This window comes from Suncus etruscus, chromosome 8 (genome assembly GCF_024139225.1).
Source record: "Suncus etruscus isolate mSunEtr1 chromosome 8, mSunEtr1.pri.cur, whole genome shotgun sequence".
NCBI lineage: Eukaryota > Metazoa > Chordata > Mammalia > Eulipotyphla > Soricidae > Suncus > Suncus etruscus.
Genome location: NC_064855.1, coordinates 28316258 through 28333962, shown reverse-complemented (window position 1 = coordinate 28333962; position 17705 = coordinate 28316258).

Sequence of the window (17705 nt, the reverse complement as noted above, 5' to 3'; positions counted from 1 at the left end):
ACCAGGTGTGGCCCAAAAAACAAACAAAAGTAACACCAAGCCTTGTTCCCACTCAACTTCTTACAGACTCAATTCTACAACCCCCGTAGAATCCTTTATTAGTTTCTTGTTCATCCTCCCAGGTTGATTTATACCAAACCAAATACAACTATATTTCTATTATGCAAAAGATAACATACTATAGACATTGCACCATCGTTGTATGAAAGGATAAAGAAAATGTGGCATATTATATACAATGGGGTACTATTCATCCCCACAGGAACTAAATCCTACGGTTACAATAACATGCACACTGAGGGTTATAGTGAATGAGATAATTCAGGCAGAAAAAGACAAATATTGTAGGATTTTACTTTTTTTCTTTTGATTTGTGCCACAACCAGCAGTACTCCATTTTATTTATTTGTTATATTTTTATTTTTTGGTTTGTAGGTCAGAGCCAGCAGTGCTCAAGGCTTATTCCTTGTCACTGCCATTTTGCTTGAGATGGGCGCATGCTGCTGGAATCTACAGGATCTTGCAGGTAAGACTATGCAAATATTCCAGTCTTATTTATTAGAGAAGCCCAGGGACCTATGACAGGGCTTCTGCCTAGGCCAGGAGAGACAAAGAGGGAGAGAGAGCTGGGTTTGAGTCTATTCAACTGTCTCTTCCAACTGCCAACAAACTCTCCTCTTGCTCCTCCAACTCTCTCTTCCAATTGCCAACCAACTTTCCCCAATTGTCTCTTCCTGTCTCTTCCGACTCCCAACAAAGTCTCTTAAAGTCTCTTCCAACTGCCAACCCTGGGAAAGGTTTTATAAACTCAGCAGCAATCACAATTAGGGTCTTACTTAAAGGGGCAGACCCCTTTTATGGCTGGCTGGTGCTGGACTGTAGGACTAGAAATTTCCCTTTGGCGTTTGCCTTGCATGCAGCCGATCCAGGACCAAAGGTGGTTGGTTCGAATCCCGGTGTCCCATATGGTCCCCCGTGCCTGCCAGAAGCTATTTCTGAGCAGACAGCCAGGAGTAACCCCTGAGCACCGCTGGGTGTGGCCCAAAAACAAAAAAACAAACAAACAAAAAAAATGTTTTTAGAGTGGGGCCGGCGCGGTGGCGCTAGAGATAAGGTGTCTGCCTTGCCAGCGCTAGCCTAGGACGGACCTCGGTTCGATCCCCCGGTGTCCCATATGGGACCCCAAGCCAGGAGTGACTTCTGAGCCAGGAGCGACTTCTGAGCGCATAGCCAGGAGTAACCTCTGAGCGTCACCGGGTGTGGCCCAAAAACAAAAACAAAAACAAAAAAAGTTTTTAGAGTAATTCCAGGTATGACAGATCCAAAGGACCGTTGTTTGATGATGTCTTTAGGAGTGTGCAGAGTAATTAGGGCATGGCTGGTGCTGCACTGTAGGACTAGATTCCTGAGTTTGCACTCCGGAATTACTCCTGGCTGGCTTGGGTGACCGTATGGAATACTGAAGATTAAACCTGGGTCAGACACAGCTTAACAAGAAAAAAAAAAACATCTAACTCCATAAAAAAAGAAAATGGGGAGAAGAAATGAACAGACACTTCCTCAAAGAAGAAATACAAATGGCCAAAAGACACATGAAAAATGCTCCACATCACTAATCATCAGGGAGATGCAAAGAAAAATAACAATGAGGTACACCACAGAGACTGGCACACATCACAAAGAATAAGAACAATCAGTGCTGACGGGGATGTGGAGAGAAAGGAACTCTCATTCACTGCTGGTGGGAATGCCATCTAGTCCAGCCTTTATGGGAAACAATATATAATTTCCTCAAAAAACTGGAAATTGAGCTCCCATATGATCCAGATATACCACTCTTAGGGATATACCCAAGGAACACAAAAACACAATTCAAAAATCCCTTCCTCACACCTACATTCATTGCAGCACTATTTACAATAGCCAGACTCTGGAAACAACCAAGATGCCCTTCAACAGATGAATGGCTAAAGAATCTGTGGTATGTATACACAAAGGAATGTTATGCAGCTATCAGGAGAGATGAAGTCATGAAATTTTCCTATATGGGGATGTACATGGAATATATTATGCTGAGTGAAATAAGTCAGAGGGACAGAGATAGACACAGAATAGTCTCACTCATCTTTGGGTTTTAAGAAAAATTAAGGACATTATTGTAATAATGCCCAGAGACAATAGAGATGAGGGCCAGAAGGACCGGCTCACAATATGAAGCTCATCATAAAGAGTCATGAGTGTAGTTAGGGAAATAACTACACTAACATCTATCATGACTACCTTAATGAGTGAGAGAAGTAAAATGCCTGTCTTAAATACAGGCAAGAATTGAGAAGGAGGGAAGAGGGGCAGTGATGGTGGGAATGTTGCTCTGGTGAAGGGGGTTGTTCTGTTTATGACTGTGACCCAACTACAATCATGTTTGTAAGCATGGTGCTTAAAGGTTTTATATATTAAAAAAAAAAACTGCATCAGCTGTGCACAAACAAGTACCTTACCTGCTGTACTATCTTACTGATTAGTGATTTAACTTGTAAAAAACTAAATGCAAAGGGCCAGAGCTAGAGTACAGTGGGTAGGGCACTTGCCATGTACATGGCCAATATGGGTTAGATCCCAACATCTCATATGATCACCTGAGCTTTGCCAGGAAAAATCCCTCAGCACAGAGCCAGGAGTAAGTCTTGAGCACTGTTGGGTAAACCCCAAAGCCAATAAGTAATTAATTAAACAAACAAATAAAAACTAAATGCAGAAATGTGGATGTAATATAAATATTCTTTCCTATTCAACTGGAAGAGTATCTTCTTTTCATTATAATTACAGTTAGTTTCATGATATGACTACTCCACAATTTATATAACAACTCCTTTAAAGTAACCATTATGTAATTTTCTTTTTTTTTTTTTTTTTCGGGCCACACCCGTTAGATGCTCAGGGGTTACTCCTGGCTACGCGCTCAGAAATTGCCCCTGGCTTGGGGGGACCATATGGGACACCGGGGGATCGAACCGTGGTCCTTTCCTTGGCTAGCGCTTGTAAGGCAGACACCTTACCTCTAGCGCCACCTCGCCGGCCCCATTATGTAATTTTCTATCTTTTTCTATTAAAAAAGAAAAAACAATTTGTAGGGGCTGGAGCGATAGCATGCCTTGCACGTGGCTGACCCAGGATGAACCTGGGTTTGGCCCCAGGTGTTCCATATGGTCCTCTAAGCCAGGAGTGATTTCAAAGCACAGAACCAGGAGTAACCCCAAACATCACCAGGTATGGACTAAAAAAACAAAAAACAAACTAAACCAAACAGAAAAGAAATCTTTATAACATATACGAGGATAAATTCCCAGAGATATAGTTGCTAGGTCAGGCAATTAGTAATATATACCCAGCAATATAAAAGATAGATGTAACATATTGACAAAGCTATACAAAACTTATATTATTTATTAGGAGTGTGGCCTTGCATTCAAGGATCACTCCTCTTGGAAGTGCTCAGGGACCATAGGGATGCCAGGGATTATATTCATGTCACCTGCATGCAAAACAAGTGCCCTATAATATCTTTGAGGTTTTGGGGCCACACCCGGTGATGCTCAGGGGTTACTCCTGGCTATGCACTCAGAAATCGCTCCTGGCTTGGGGTACCGTATGGGATGCCGGGGGATCTAATCATGGTCCATCCTAGGCTAGTGCGCGAAAAGCAGATGCCTTACAGATTTTGCCACCACTCCGGCCCCAAAAACTTATATTCTTACCAGCTATGTATAGGAAGGCAAATTCCCCATAGTCTTACCAACACACTATGATTTTGTAGCAAACTGTTGCTAATCTAATGTAGAAAATGTACTTAATGTGGTTTTGATTTGCACTTCTCTTGTAGCACAGGACACTTCATTATTTCAATGAAAGAAAACTTCATATCTTTATTATATTTTTGAATTATGTATCTTTATAGTTGGCTTATAGGAACACATTATATATGGGGAAAACAGCCCTTTCTCTGTGGGTTGCAAATATTTTTCCAGTTGTAAGTTGATTAATGTATAATAATGACCTTTAGAGAAAACAAATCCTGATTTACAGCATTTGCTGGTGTCCACAAAGCAATATCCTCACACAGCCAGTTACAGGATCCTATCATGGTCTTACTCCAATGCAATGGCCTTACTCCAACGCAGTTGAGCATTATACATACAACACTGGAAAGAACATTGAGCACATATAACCAAAAAATGTGGTTGAATAATTATAGTGATGAGTTTTGAGCATTTGCAGGCAATATGTTTTAAGATTCTATACCTTAATTTAATCTTAGTTTTGTTTTGGGGCTACACCAGAAATACTCCTACTTCTGTGCCTGGGGACCAGGATGGATTGAACCGAGATTGGCTGTATGCAGGGCAAGCAGTTACCCTCTGAATTATCTTTCTGGCCCCAGATAACTTAATATTTTTCTTTAAAATTATTTAAAGAAAATGTATCAAGGGGCCAGAGCAGTGGCGCAAGCAGTAAGGCATTTGCCTTGCATGCACTAACCTAGGAAGGACTACAGTTCTATCACCCAGTTCGATCCCCTGGTTTGATACCCCGGTGTCCCAGATGGTCTCCCATGTCAGGAGCGATTTCTGAGTGCAGAGCCAGGAGTAACCCTTGAACATCAGCAGGTGTGGCCCCAAAAACAAAACAAAACAAAACAAAAAACAAAAACAAAAAAAGAAAATGTCTCACATAGTTGACATAATTGATCATAATACATTTGTTTCAGGATGACAGAAAGTGAAGTTATTAAAAATAGAGAGAAAATAGAAAAACTAAAACATATAATAAAACAATAATAATATGGAAAAAAGAAAAGTTCATTAACAAGTATATCCGTAAAAATTATTGTATCGCCAGTAAAGCCATTATGACAATAGTAGAGGGTTTAGTAAGCTCCTCCCCTTTTTTAAGCTAGATTATACAAAATATACTAAAAAAGATGTGTGTGTGTGTGTGTGTGTGTATGTGTGTGTGTGTGTGTGGCAGTTGTTGTTTACATGAACACAGCAAAATATGGGAGAACTGGAAAGGTAAACCTTTGGCCTATAAACAGGGAGACCTTACCCATGAAGTATTCTAGCATAAGACCGACTCCAGATTCTAGGCATACTAGGTTATCCAACCCCATAGTCATTGTTGATGGTCCTGATAAGAGCTCTTCACCATCACGGTTGTTGCTGTCAGGTTTCTGTAGTTATAGGTTCTAGTTTCTGTACAGATCCTATGCAGAAGTCTGGATGACGTGTAGCATCTTCTGGTTTTTATCTCATCATTAGATACCAATGCAGAGAATCCTGTCCTAAAAAGCAGACTGTTGCTATTACCAAGTCGTCAGGGTATAGTAAGGATCCTCTTTGAAATAAGTCGGTGCCATGTCAGTAGTTGGGCCTTCCTTAGTAGCTTTTTTTTTTTTTTTTTTTTTTTTTTTTTTTGGTTTTTGGGTCACACCCGGCAGTGCTCAGGGGTTACTCCTGGCTCTCTGCTCAGAAATTGCTCCTGGTTTGGGCCGGATAGATAGCATGGAGGTAATGCATTTGCCTTGTGTGCAGAAGGTCGGTGGTTTGAATCCAGTATCCCATATGGTCCTCCGAGCCTACCAGGAACGATTTCTGAGCATAGAGCCAGGAATAACCCCTGAGCATTGCCGGGTGTGACCCAAAATAACACCCCCCCACAAAAAAAATCGCTCCTGGCAGGCAAGGGGTACCATATGGGATGCCCGGATTCGAACCATTGTCCTCCATGCTATCTCTCTGGCCCCCCTTAGTAGCTTTTGTAATTCCTGATGATGGTGTAGAAAAGCATGTTGTTTCTGCAGATGGTATCCATGGTTCATAAGTGAATGGTCAATGTCCAATCTACTGAAGTCTCAGCCAAGTCACCATGCCATGTTCAGGGTGTAAGGCCCCACTGCAGTATAAAATCTGTGTGTTCCTATCTCTATTAGATAAGAACTTGTTTGCATATGTAAACTTTCCCCCATTTTAATGTGCCTACACAGAGAGGGACAATGCCACAAGGTATTACTGGTGAATGTGGGGGCCAAGGTAACAAGCACAACAATCCCCTTAACCAATTTCTGACATGAGCTCTAAACAGAGAGTTATCTACTAGAATCCCATACTAAACAGATCCCGAGAGTGGGGGAAAATTGCCATTACATAACAAGATATTCAATTAAGGTTATGCTTATTAAAGGAATACATCTAAAGAAATATTCAAAGGGGATATATGTGTCTCCTTTAAGTCTTTTGAAGTAGTCAGAAGAGGAGTAAAGTCTGGAGTGCAGCTTCAACCCGTGGTTTGGCTTTGTGGAGTCTAAGGAAAATGGTTCCCAGCAGCCACCTATCAGGAAATGTTCTCAGGTGGGGGAATTCTGAGCAACCAAATCTGGTAGCGAGCAAAAGTCCACAGTGAAGAGAGGTGAAGGAGAAGGGGCTGCTGAGAGCAAATTAGTAGATGCGGAATGTCGGTTTCTTCTCAGACTAAGAATTATCTTTTCCTTTTGGAAGCTGATTGGCAGCTGGCTGGAGTGTGGTGGTGGGTGTTCCGCTTCGAGAGGAGTTAAGAACTGAGGGTAGAAGGGGTTAAATAGGGGAAATAACATGTCGGGCTAATAAGGGTTTGTGGGGCCAGAGAGATAGCATGGAGGTAGGGTGTTTGCCTTACATCCAGAAGGACGGAGGTTCAAATTCTGGCATGCCATATGGTCCCCAGGGACGATTTCTAAGCACAGAGCCAGGCCGAGTGTGACCCAAAAAAAAAATTAAAAAGGGGGGGGTTGTAAGGTGGTAAGCAAAAGGGGGGAGGAGGAGTTATATATGATGGGGAAAGAACAACATACAACATAGACATCATATCTATTACAGACAAGCATTAACTGACATTAATGTGGTGAACACAAACACTTATGCACATATATCAGTAGACACAGAGGATCAATCAATCCATGGGTTACATTTATAGAGCTGACCCAGGTGATATGGGACAAAACACTTAAAAAGGGGGAAAAAGAATATATAAAGCTAGCAAGTCTTATGTAAAGGTTTTCCATTTGTTAGGCCAATCATGATTGGTGAGGATGAATTTTACTGGAGAAAGGCTTCATGTATTAGGTTGTGTATAGAGCATTCTAGAAAACATGATATGGTATTGAGCACTGTATAGGGAGTATACAGCGTGGAATATATCTAGCTGATCCTGAGCATTCTGTTTCCTTTCCCAGAAGCAATCCAAAATTATGAGCATTATGGCATCATAATACAGTAAACCACCTACAGTTTACCTACATAAAACTATAAACTACCTACAGTTGTTGAGCTGGCACTAGCATTTTGCAAGATGAAGACTGATGGGATGACAGGAAAGCTGTTTGGGAAGGCTGCTTCGATAGTGGTGTTCCCTTCCCCCCACACCCACTTGGGACCCACCTGTCTGGACCCCAGGGCTGGAGTGGAGAAGCCACCCCATGGCCCTGTTGAAGGCCTTCAGTCTGAAGCCTGGTTTTCCACTCCCACATTAGAGAACACTTCCCTATTCCCAGGTGAAAAAAGTTCCAGATAACGTATTTCTAAATAATGGCTGTGTTGGACAACCAGCTTGCAAATTGTAATTGAAAATGTAATTGTTGGGGCCGGCGCGGTGGCGCTAGAGGTAAGGCGTCTGCCTTGCCAGTGCTAGCCTAGGACGGACCGCATTTCAATCCCCCGGCATCCCATATGGTCCCCCAAGCCAGGAGCAATTTCTGAGCGCATAGCCAGGAGTAACCCCTGAGTGTCACCGGGTGTGGCCCCACCATAAAAAAAAAAAAAGAAAAAAATGTAATAGCATGGAGGTAAGGTGTTTGCCTTTCATCCAGAAGGTTGGTGGTTCAAATCCCAGCATCCCATATGGTTCCTTAGCCTGCCAGGAGTGATTTCTGAGCATAGAGCCAGAAGTAATCCCTGAGCGCTGCCGGGTATGACCCAAAAATAAATAAATAAATAAATAAATAAATAAATAAATAAATAAATAAATAGAAAATATAATTGTCAGTTTTTTATTTTTGTTCATGGGCAATCCTCAGGGCTTACTCCTACCTCTGTGCTCAGGGATCACTTCCGGCAGGGCTTAGAGAACTATATGGGGTGCCAGACCTGCCACACCCTAGGCAAGAACCTACTATCACTTTAATCCTTATAAACTTTTTTGAGCAAATACAAGACAACTCATTTTTTTTTATCCCATATCCTGCAGTGCTCAGGTTTGTTTCTGGGTCTGTGCTAATAAATTTTTTAGCAAGTCAAAGCCATAATGCATCAAGAGAATAGCACTTGCCTTATACATGGTTGATCCTGGTTTTACATATGGTACCCTGAGCCTGGTCAGGTGAGGTCCCTGTGCAGAGAGCCAGGAGTAAGCCCTGAGCACTGCTGGGTGTGGCCAAAAACAAAATACATAAAATTAAATCTAGGGGCCGGGGGCCAGTGAGGTGGTGCTAGAGGTAAGGTGTCTTCCTTGCAAGCACTAGCCAAGGAAGGACGGCGTTTGATCCCCCAGCGTCCCATATGGTCCCCCCAAGCCAGGGGCAATTTCTGAGCGCATAGCCAGGAGTAACCCCTGAGCATCAAACAGGTGTGGCCCAAAAATCCAAAAAAAAAAAAAAAAAAATCTAGAAGCCAGAGAAATAGCATGGAGGTAAGGCATTTGCCTTGCATGTGGAAGGACAGTGGTTCAAATTCAGCATCCCATATGGCCCCCTGAGCCTGCCAGGAGCGATTTCTGAGTGTAGAGCCAGGAGTAACCCCTGAGCCTTACCGTGTGTGACCCAAAAACCAAAATAAATAAATAAATAAATAAATAAATAAATAAATAAATAAATAAATAAATAAATCTAAAAGAGAAATTGTAAGGCTGGAAAGATAGCACAGCAGTAGGGCATTTCGGCCAACCTGGACTGATAGTGGTTTGAATCCCAACATCCCATATGGTCCCCTGAGCCTGCCAGGAGTGATTTCTGAGTGCAGAGCCAGGAGTAACTCCTGAGCGCCGCCAGGTGTGACCCAAAAAACCAGAGAGAGAAAGAGAGAGAGAGAGAGAGAGAGAGAGAGAGAGAGAGAGAGAGAGAGAGAGAGAGAGAGAGAGAGAGAGATGTTGTGGATCACTTCCTCTTGGGAGTGCTTGGTGGCGTCTTCCAATGGGGGCCATGCAGTGCCAGAGATGAAATCTGGGGCTTGTGCCATGTGAAGCATGAGTTCCAACCTTTTTAGTTATTACTAAAACAATTATTACTAAAACAATGTAAGTTTTTTAATTTGGAACACAGATAGCTACTTGGCAGTACTTAGGGGTTACTCCTAACTCTGTGATCAGGGATCACAACTGGTGGGGCTTGGAATACCATATAGAGTACTAGGGAATCAAACCTAGGTTGGTCATGTTGTAACCAAGCAATATGTACTATATATATACTACCCTACCCACTCTACAATCCCCTTGAAATCTTTCTTAAGTCAAAATGGTGTAAAGTGAGGAAGCAATTACCATTCATTTATATGAATGGTTTCGAGCATTTTCAGAAAACTTCCCAAATAACCTCCCAAAGCAAGCGAAACAATTCCTCAGGACTGCAAATGATACTTGCAGAAAATGAAAGCAGGAAGGATACAACTAACAGGTGCTGGGAGAAAACAGATCTGGGGGATCACTTTGTGGGTCACCCCAAGATGGGGCATAAACAGTCTCTGGACCTCACTACAGAACATTGCATTGCTCATAAAAATGAAAATCCTCTTCTGCTGCAGATGACTGTGTCCCTAAGCAAAACCTTAGTGGGTCAGATAATCCTCACTGGAAGAAAAGCGGGTACACGAGGCAGACGAATATGAAATATGAAATAAATGAGACCACACAAAATGCATTGTATGGGGACTCACGTCCATGAGACGAGAGACAAATTTTACTGTTCAGCTGATGACAGTTTAAGCACAATCCTGGTATGCAAGGTGTTTTCAGGGAAAACAAAGAGTAGGAGATCTTCCAGAGGGACAGTACAATGAGACTGGGAGTCTAGAATCTATATATCTTATTAACTACCTGATGTAGGTGAGAAAGAGCCCTGCTAGAGGTAAGGGGAAACATGAGCTAGAGATGTTTTTGGTTTAGCAAAATACAGGTTTTTCAAGAAACAGGAGAGAACCCGGTTTTGCAAGAAAATGTTTTTGCAGTAGCGGAAAATAGATTTTTTGGGAGACAGAAATAATTGTTTACCATCATGGAGCTAGACCGAGAAAAACAAGCTGCTGGCGCCAGGTTACACTTGAAGTAAGAGTCACAAATAAACTAGCCATCGGGGAGCTTTTGGTGGGCTTTCTTTGGTACTGAAATTTCTTTGTGACTGTAGAAAGGCTAAGGCCGAATTTTTGTAGTAGAAAAGGAGACAAAAATCAAATAAAAGGAAAAGAGAAAATGTAATGTCACAGCTGTGTCAGAATTATAGCCAGTAATCCACGCAAGGGTCAATGATTGACTTCTCTAACGGGCCTTCTGGCTGAAATAATTCTTGGAAAGCAAAAAGCCACGTCTGGTGCGTGCTTCCTTAATAAATGGAGACATGCATCCTGCATGCCTCAACACTCTTCATATATTTCTCAGCAGGCAACAGCAGGTGTTTATGCAGGTCTTTCTAAAAAGCAATGGCAGGAACATGAGTTTTCAACACTTGTACATGCTTTTCCTATTTTACTAAGAAATAATTGCCATATATTAATGTGTATATTTAAGGTATAAAGATAATGGTTTGATTTACATTGTGATCTGATTACTCATAGGCTCAATTAATAATATCCACACATTCAGCTAAGTTATGGATTTTTCATGAGGATGGTTGTAGTTGAAAATGAGAAAAAATAGATTGAACCGAGATTTAGTTAAAAGGAAAGACTTGCATTTCTATCCTTGATTTCTTATATAAATAAAATTGCTGAATAAATAAATCATCAGAAGAGAAATTTTTCTATGTAGAAAGATTCCCTCTAATAAATGATGAATGATAGCATTATATGACCATTAATAAACTCATAAATGAATTGATCCAGGCTTTATTCTCAATAGTTAACATTGCAAAAATAGAGATAAGAATATATTATCTCTTAATGGAAAAAACATAATGCCACCTATGATATTATCTTGCCAAAAAACTCAATTTGAAATGTGATAAGCCATCTAGACCTTACTATTCATTCATAAAAATATATCTTGGAGAAGGGAATATATTAAATACACTTTGGCTGGAGACCAGAGAAATAGTATAGCAGGTAGGGTGTTTGCCTTGCACAAAATCACCTGGGTTTAACTTCCCAGCACCCATATGGTCCCCTGAACACCACCAGAAGTAATATCTGAATGCAGAGCCAGAAGTAAACCCTGAGCATTGCTGGGTGTGGCCAAAACAAAAGCAAAAAAAAAAAATCCACTCTGATGGGGCTAGAGAGTACAATAGTTAGGGCTCTTGGCTTACATGCAGTGACCCAACATTCTTTATAGTCACCTAAGCACTGCCAGGAGTAATTAATTCCTGAGTTCAAAGTCAGGAGTAGCCTCTGAGCATTGTAAGATGTGGCCCCAAAATCAATACATACATAAGTAAAAAACAAAAAATTAATTAAAATAATTATTAGGAGCTAAAGATGTAATTCTGCATAGAACACATACATGAGTGATGCTTGGGGTTCAGTTTTTTATCCACCCACCAAAGCAAAAGAAATCATTATTATTATTATTATTATTATTATTATTATTATTATTATTATTATTAGATTTTGGGTCACACCTGGCAGAGTTCTGACAGCTGGTAGGGTGTATGCAAGACAACCTGATGGGTTTCTGGCACTTATAAGGGTCCCCACAGCACCACCATCAGTGATTCCTGAGCAGGAGCAAGTTCTGAGCATGGCTGGGTGTGGTTCAAAATAACCAACCAGACAAAACAATTTGAAAATATGTAGAGAGAAAATCATGTACTGTGTAGAATCTTAACCAACAAGGGAAGGGTGTTTTTTGTTTAATTATTATTTGTGTGTGTGGTGGTGGGAGGGAATGGTGTTAATGAAGCAGCATCTGTGTGTTAGATGTTGGGCTGCTGTGTTTTATCATTCTCCCCTTTTCTCCCCTTCCCATTCATTGACCAGGGCTTACACATATGCCTGCCTGTGTTGTTCATTGTCCCATGCCTATGCTTGCACATTCAGTTGTACTGTGCCACTGAGCCATATCTGGGCTCCAGGGTATTTATTTAGAAAACAAAAAAAGCAATTCTTAAGAACACATACGATGTGCATACAGAGCCAGGAGTAAGCCCTGACCACTGCCGATGTGGCACAATAAACAAAAACCAAACAAACAAAAGCAATAGACTTTAATCGTGCTTATTCTGCTATCTTGCAGAGAAATAGGCACTCTTCTGAAGCATGAGCTTTGTCCTTGATATTACAGGTCCTGGTAAGGTGCCATCAACCAGCTCATAAAATCAGCCTCTCCATGGTCATGTATCTATCATTGATTGACTCATTCATTCATCAAACATTTATCAAAGTCTGAGGGTGATCCAAGTTCAAGTGAAAGAGCATGTGCCTAACATATGCATGGCTTTAACATAAGCCCATAAACATGATAGGGTGTAACCCTGGGTACTCTTGTATAGGGACTCTATAAAAAAAATACTTATTAAATGCTTATCACATGTCTGACATTATGTTAGAGTGAAACACTGAAGAGTTTTCAAGAAAAAGCTTTGATTCTTTTTGTTTTTTATTTTTTTATTTTTATTTATTTATTTTTTGTTTTTTTGGGCCACACCAGGTGATGCTCAGGGGTTACTCCTGGCTATGCGCTCAGAAGTAGCTCCTGGCTTGGGGGACCATATGGGACACCGGGAGATCGAACCGCGGTCCATCCAAGGCTAGCGCAGGCAAGGCAGGCACCTTACCTCTAGCGCCACCGCCCAGCCCCTTATTTTTATTTTTTTTGTTTTTTTCCGGTCACACCCGTTTGATGATCAGGGGTTACTCCTGGCTAAGCACTCAGAAATTGCCCCTGGCTTGGAGGGACCATATGGGACGCTGGAGGATCAAACTGTAGTCCTTCCTTGGATAGCACTTGCAAGGCAGACAGACACCTTACCTCTAGCGCCACCTCGCTGGCCACCCTTTCTTTTTTTTTTTTTTTTTAAGGGTGCAAACTCAGCAATGCTCAGGACTTTCTCCTGGCTCTGTGCTGTTGGCAGTGCTCTGGGGACCATCTGGGATATAAAAGACTGAATCTGGGTGGGCCTTGTAAAGGCAAACACCCAACCCAATGTAGTATCTATTGTTTCAGCTACTTGATTCCATTTCTATTCAGTGTTCAGCATCAGCACATCTAGAGACAGAAAACAAATTCAAAGTTATCCCCTGCTATTTTGGAAAAGGGAGAAACTAGTAACCTTTACGTATTAAGAGATGCAAACAAACAAAAAAAAAAAGAGAGATACAAACAGTGTAAAAAATGAATTATAATTAAGGCCAGAATGATATCTGAAGCACATGCTTTGCCCTTTGGGGGGGGGGGGTTGGGCCACACCCAGCAGTGCTCAGGGGTTACTCCTGGCTCTGCACTCAGAAATCCTCCTGGCAGGCTCAGGGGACCATATGGGATACTGGGAATCAAGTCCTAGGTCGACCTCGTGGAAGGCAAATGCCCTGCACTGTGCTGTCTCTCTTCCTTCCTGCTTTGCTTCTTTTTCATTTTGGGTTTTTTTTGCTTTGCCTTTTTTTTTGTTTTGGTTTGTTTTCAGGGGGCCATAGTGGGTGGTATGCTCAAGGTCTACTTCTTTTTTTTTGTTTGTTTTTTTGTTTTTGGGCCACACCCGTTTGACGCTCAGGGGTTACTCCTGGCTATGTGCTCAGAAATCGCCCCTGGCTTGGGGGACCATATGGGACGCTGGGGGATCGAACCGCGGTCCGTCCTATGCTAGCACTTGCAAGGTAGACACCTTACCTCTAGTGCCACCTTCCCGGCCCCAAGGTCTACTTCTGACTCTGTGCTCGGGGATAAATCCTGGTAGGCCTCGGCAGGAATATATGGGCTAGGCCGAAGTGGTGGTGCAGCAGGTAGGGCATTTGCCTTGCACGCAGCTGACCTAGGACAAACTTTGGTTTGACCCCCTGGCATCCCATATGGTCCCCCAAGCCAGGAGCAATTACTGAGCACATAACCAGGAGTAACCTTTGAGTGTCACTGGGTGTGGCCCAAAAACCAAAAAAAAAAGGAATATATGGGTGCTGAAGATTGAACCCAGGATGCTGCATTCAAAGTAAATACCCTATTCCTATTCAGTATATAATCTCTCAGGCCCCAAGAGTACATATCTTGCATATTGGAGCCCAGGTTTAATCCCCAGTACCACAAAGCAAAAATTGATTATAATGGATCAACCTGACATAAAGTTCCTACACACACACACACACACACACACACACACACACACACACACAATTTATTTCATGGGCTGAGAAGATAGTCCAGAATTTAAGGCACTTACTTTGCATGTAGCTGACCCTGGTTCATTTCCTGGTCTACCACATACAGTCCCCTGGACAACCTGGAAAGACCCCTGAGGGCAGGGCAGCCCTGAGTACTATAGGGTGTGGCCCAAAAAGCAAAACCAAAACCAAAAAGTATTGTAGTGATGATTGCAAAATTCTAAATATGCTTTAAATAAAGCTTAAAAAACAGAAAAACTTGGGGCCGGTGAAGTGGTGCTAGAGGTAAGGTGTCTGCCTTGCAAGCGCTAGCCAAGGAAGGACCGGGGTTCGATCCCCTGGCCATCCCATATGGTCCCCCCAAGCCAGGGGCAATTTCTGAGCGCTTAGCCAGGAGTCACCCCTGAACATCAAATGGGTGTGGCCCGAGAAACAAACAAACGAAAACAGAAAAACTTGCCCTAGTGGTGAGATGCTAGGGATGGAACTAGGGATCTTACACAAACCAGGCTAGTTTTACTACCTCTGGACTACCTCCAAACTTTTCTCTCCTTTCCTTTCCAATTGCTATTATTGCAATGACTCAGGCCTACACACACACGTGATTGTGTTGCTCACAGTGGACCTTGGCACTTGCCAGGGTGGCATCTTCAGTTGTGGTGCTTGTGCTCAGTACATTCCTGTGTGTATGTGTGTATGTGTGCACGCGCGCTTGTGTGTACGCACAAACTCTACACTTTGCTCCTTGTCTCCATGGTCACCAGAAGGGATTTTTTTTTCCGGCCACACCCGTTTGATGCTCAGGGGTTACTCCAGGCTAAGCATTCAGAAATTGCCCCTGGCTTGGGGGGACCATATGGGACTCTGGGGATAGAACCTCGGTCCTTCCTTGGCTAGCGCTTGCAAGGCAGACACCTTACCTCTAGTGCCACCTCACCGGCCCCACCAGAAGGGATTTTATTTGGTTTCTTTGGGCCACATTTGTACATGCTCTGTGCTCAGGGAATCATTCCTAGTGGTACTTGGGGGACCCTGTGTGGTGCTGAGAATTGAACTATGTTCAATGAGCTGTGTGCAAGGCTTTACCTGATGTGCTATCGCACAAGCTGTCTTATCTGCAAAAGACAAAAACAAAGTAAGGGCTAGGCTTTCCAGCAAAGGGGCAAACTGAGGATAAATCAGACCTAACTCTAGGGTTTCAGGCAATGACATTTGTCTCTATCTTTGCCCCTGTTTCAGTCACCACTGGTGATAGTTAGGAGACCTAGTGGTACCAAGGATCAAACCCAGGATTTGCTCCTACAAGGCAGACAGGAAGCCCTCTGAGCTATCTCTCTAGCTACATACACAGATCAAGCTAAGAAGGGAGTGAAGATAGCCCAACCAGTAGTAATGAGCTCTCCTCTCCTGCAATGGAGCAGTCAGGAGACACTAAAGCTCTTCCTATCTTGGTATCAAGCATTCAGGCTCCAAAATTACTTGTGAATTAAATAACCAGGGAAGTTTCCATTTGGTTTTAGTGTTCAATTCTGGGGCAAGTGCCATTCTTGCCAGCATCTGCTCCCCACTTTGCCGCTGCCCAAGAAACGGAAATCCATTTGCCCAGAATTTGAATGCCTCAGAAACCTGGGCACCAGGTTAATGATTAAAGGCTTCTGGCTTGTTTGCTTCACCTGCGAGAAGGGACCTAGTATCATAGTGGCCCAGAAAAAGGTGCCAGCTCCATCCCAAAGGCAAGTCTGCACAGGCACAGGCCCTGGAAGGTTGCACCAGCCATAGAAACTCGCCCAAAGTGCAAAAGGGGCAACAGGCAGCTCCTGCAGCGAGCCGCATCTCAGCACCTCCGTCTTTGGGGTCTATTCACGGCCTGGGGGGAGGGGGCCTACTGATCGCCTGTCCTGGGGTGGCGGTGAGACCAGAGGAAGAGCAACTTTTGTATTGTAAAATGAAAACCAGGAAGGTGCGGGAGGAGGGAAGGGTGGGGGAAAAGCAATTTTTGCCTTGGGACACAGTCCTGAGAGATAAAAGGAATTTAGAGAAGTCAAAGTCGGCACAGTGGACACTCATTGGCTTGTTTAATGGCCTTACACCGGATCTTTGGGTCACTTAATTCCTACTACCTCTTTGGGTTTTCCCAGGTGCTGATATTTTGACCCACCCTACCCCTAGCCCCCAGGGCCCTCTGGACCTAGACTTTGCCGCTGCCTTTAGAATCCTGGATCGGCAGCCTGGGTAAATAAGTCGCCCTCATTTCCATCTCTTGCCTCCCATTTCAGCACAGACCTGTCATTTCTTTCTTCCTCTCTGAAAGCAGAATAATAAAACTGATGGCGTATGGTCAAGTAAAAAAGCCTATGTGTGACCATTCCTTTGCGGAATAAAAAATGGGAAAACTTGCTGGGCACGGATCTCTCTCAATGTCAATGGACTAAATGCACCAATTATGGGCACGGATCTCGACCACCCAAGCAGGATAGCTTTGAAGGCCTTCATATCTTGTTTTGTTTTGGGGTTTGGGGCCACAACCGACGAAGCTCTGGGCATAGGAATCCCGGGATCATAGGGGATGCCAGGGATCGAGCCGGGGACGGCTACGTGCTAAGTAAGTACCCTGCCCGCTGTGCTACCGCTCTGGCCTTAGGATGCGTTTCTAACGCTTTGTCAGTCGTTAGATCCCGGGGCCGGTGTACACTGCTGCTTGCACTTGATTTGGAATGAATAACCCATTTCTGTTGAATCGGAAAGTCAACGCCCCCCGCACGGAGCTCTCGACAGAGGTTAGTCGGGTTGACAGCTGGAGAAGCGGGAAAACCAAGGAGAGGTCAAGGAGTGCGGGGCCTGCAGGGAGGAGAGGGCGGCTCTTGGTTCGCACTCCCAGCTGTGGCCACTTGGGAACGCCCCAGGTAACCAGGCCGGGAAAATAAAGTGAGTGTTGCAGCGGAGGAAGGTCTCCCTCCCCGCAGGGATCCTAGGATTCTGCATCTCAATGGGTTTCCGGGCACAGGATGGGTCCTTTGTGTCAAAAGTCTCCTAGGGCTCGGAAAGATAGCACAGCGGCGTTTGCCTTGCAAGCAGCCGATCCAGGACCAAAGGTGGTTGGTTCGAATCCCGGTGTCCCATACGGTCCCCCGTGCCTGCCAGGAGCTATTTCTGAGCAGACAGCCAGGA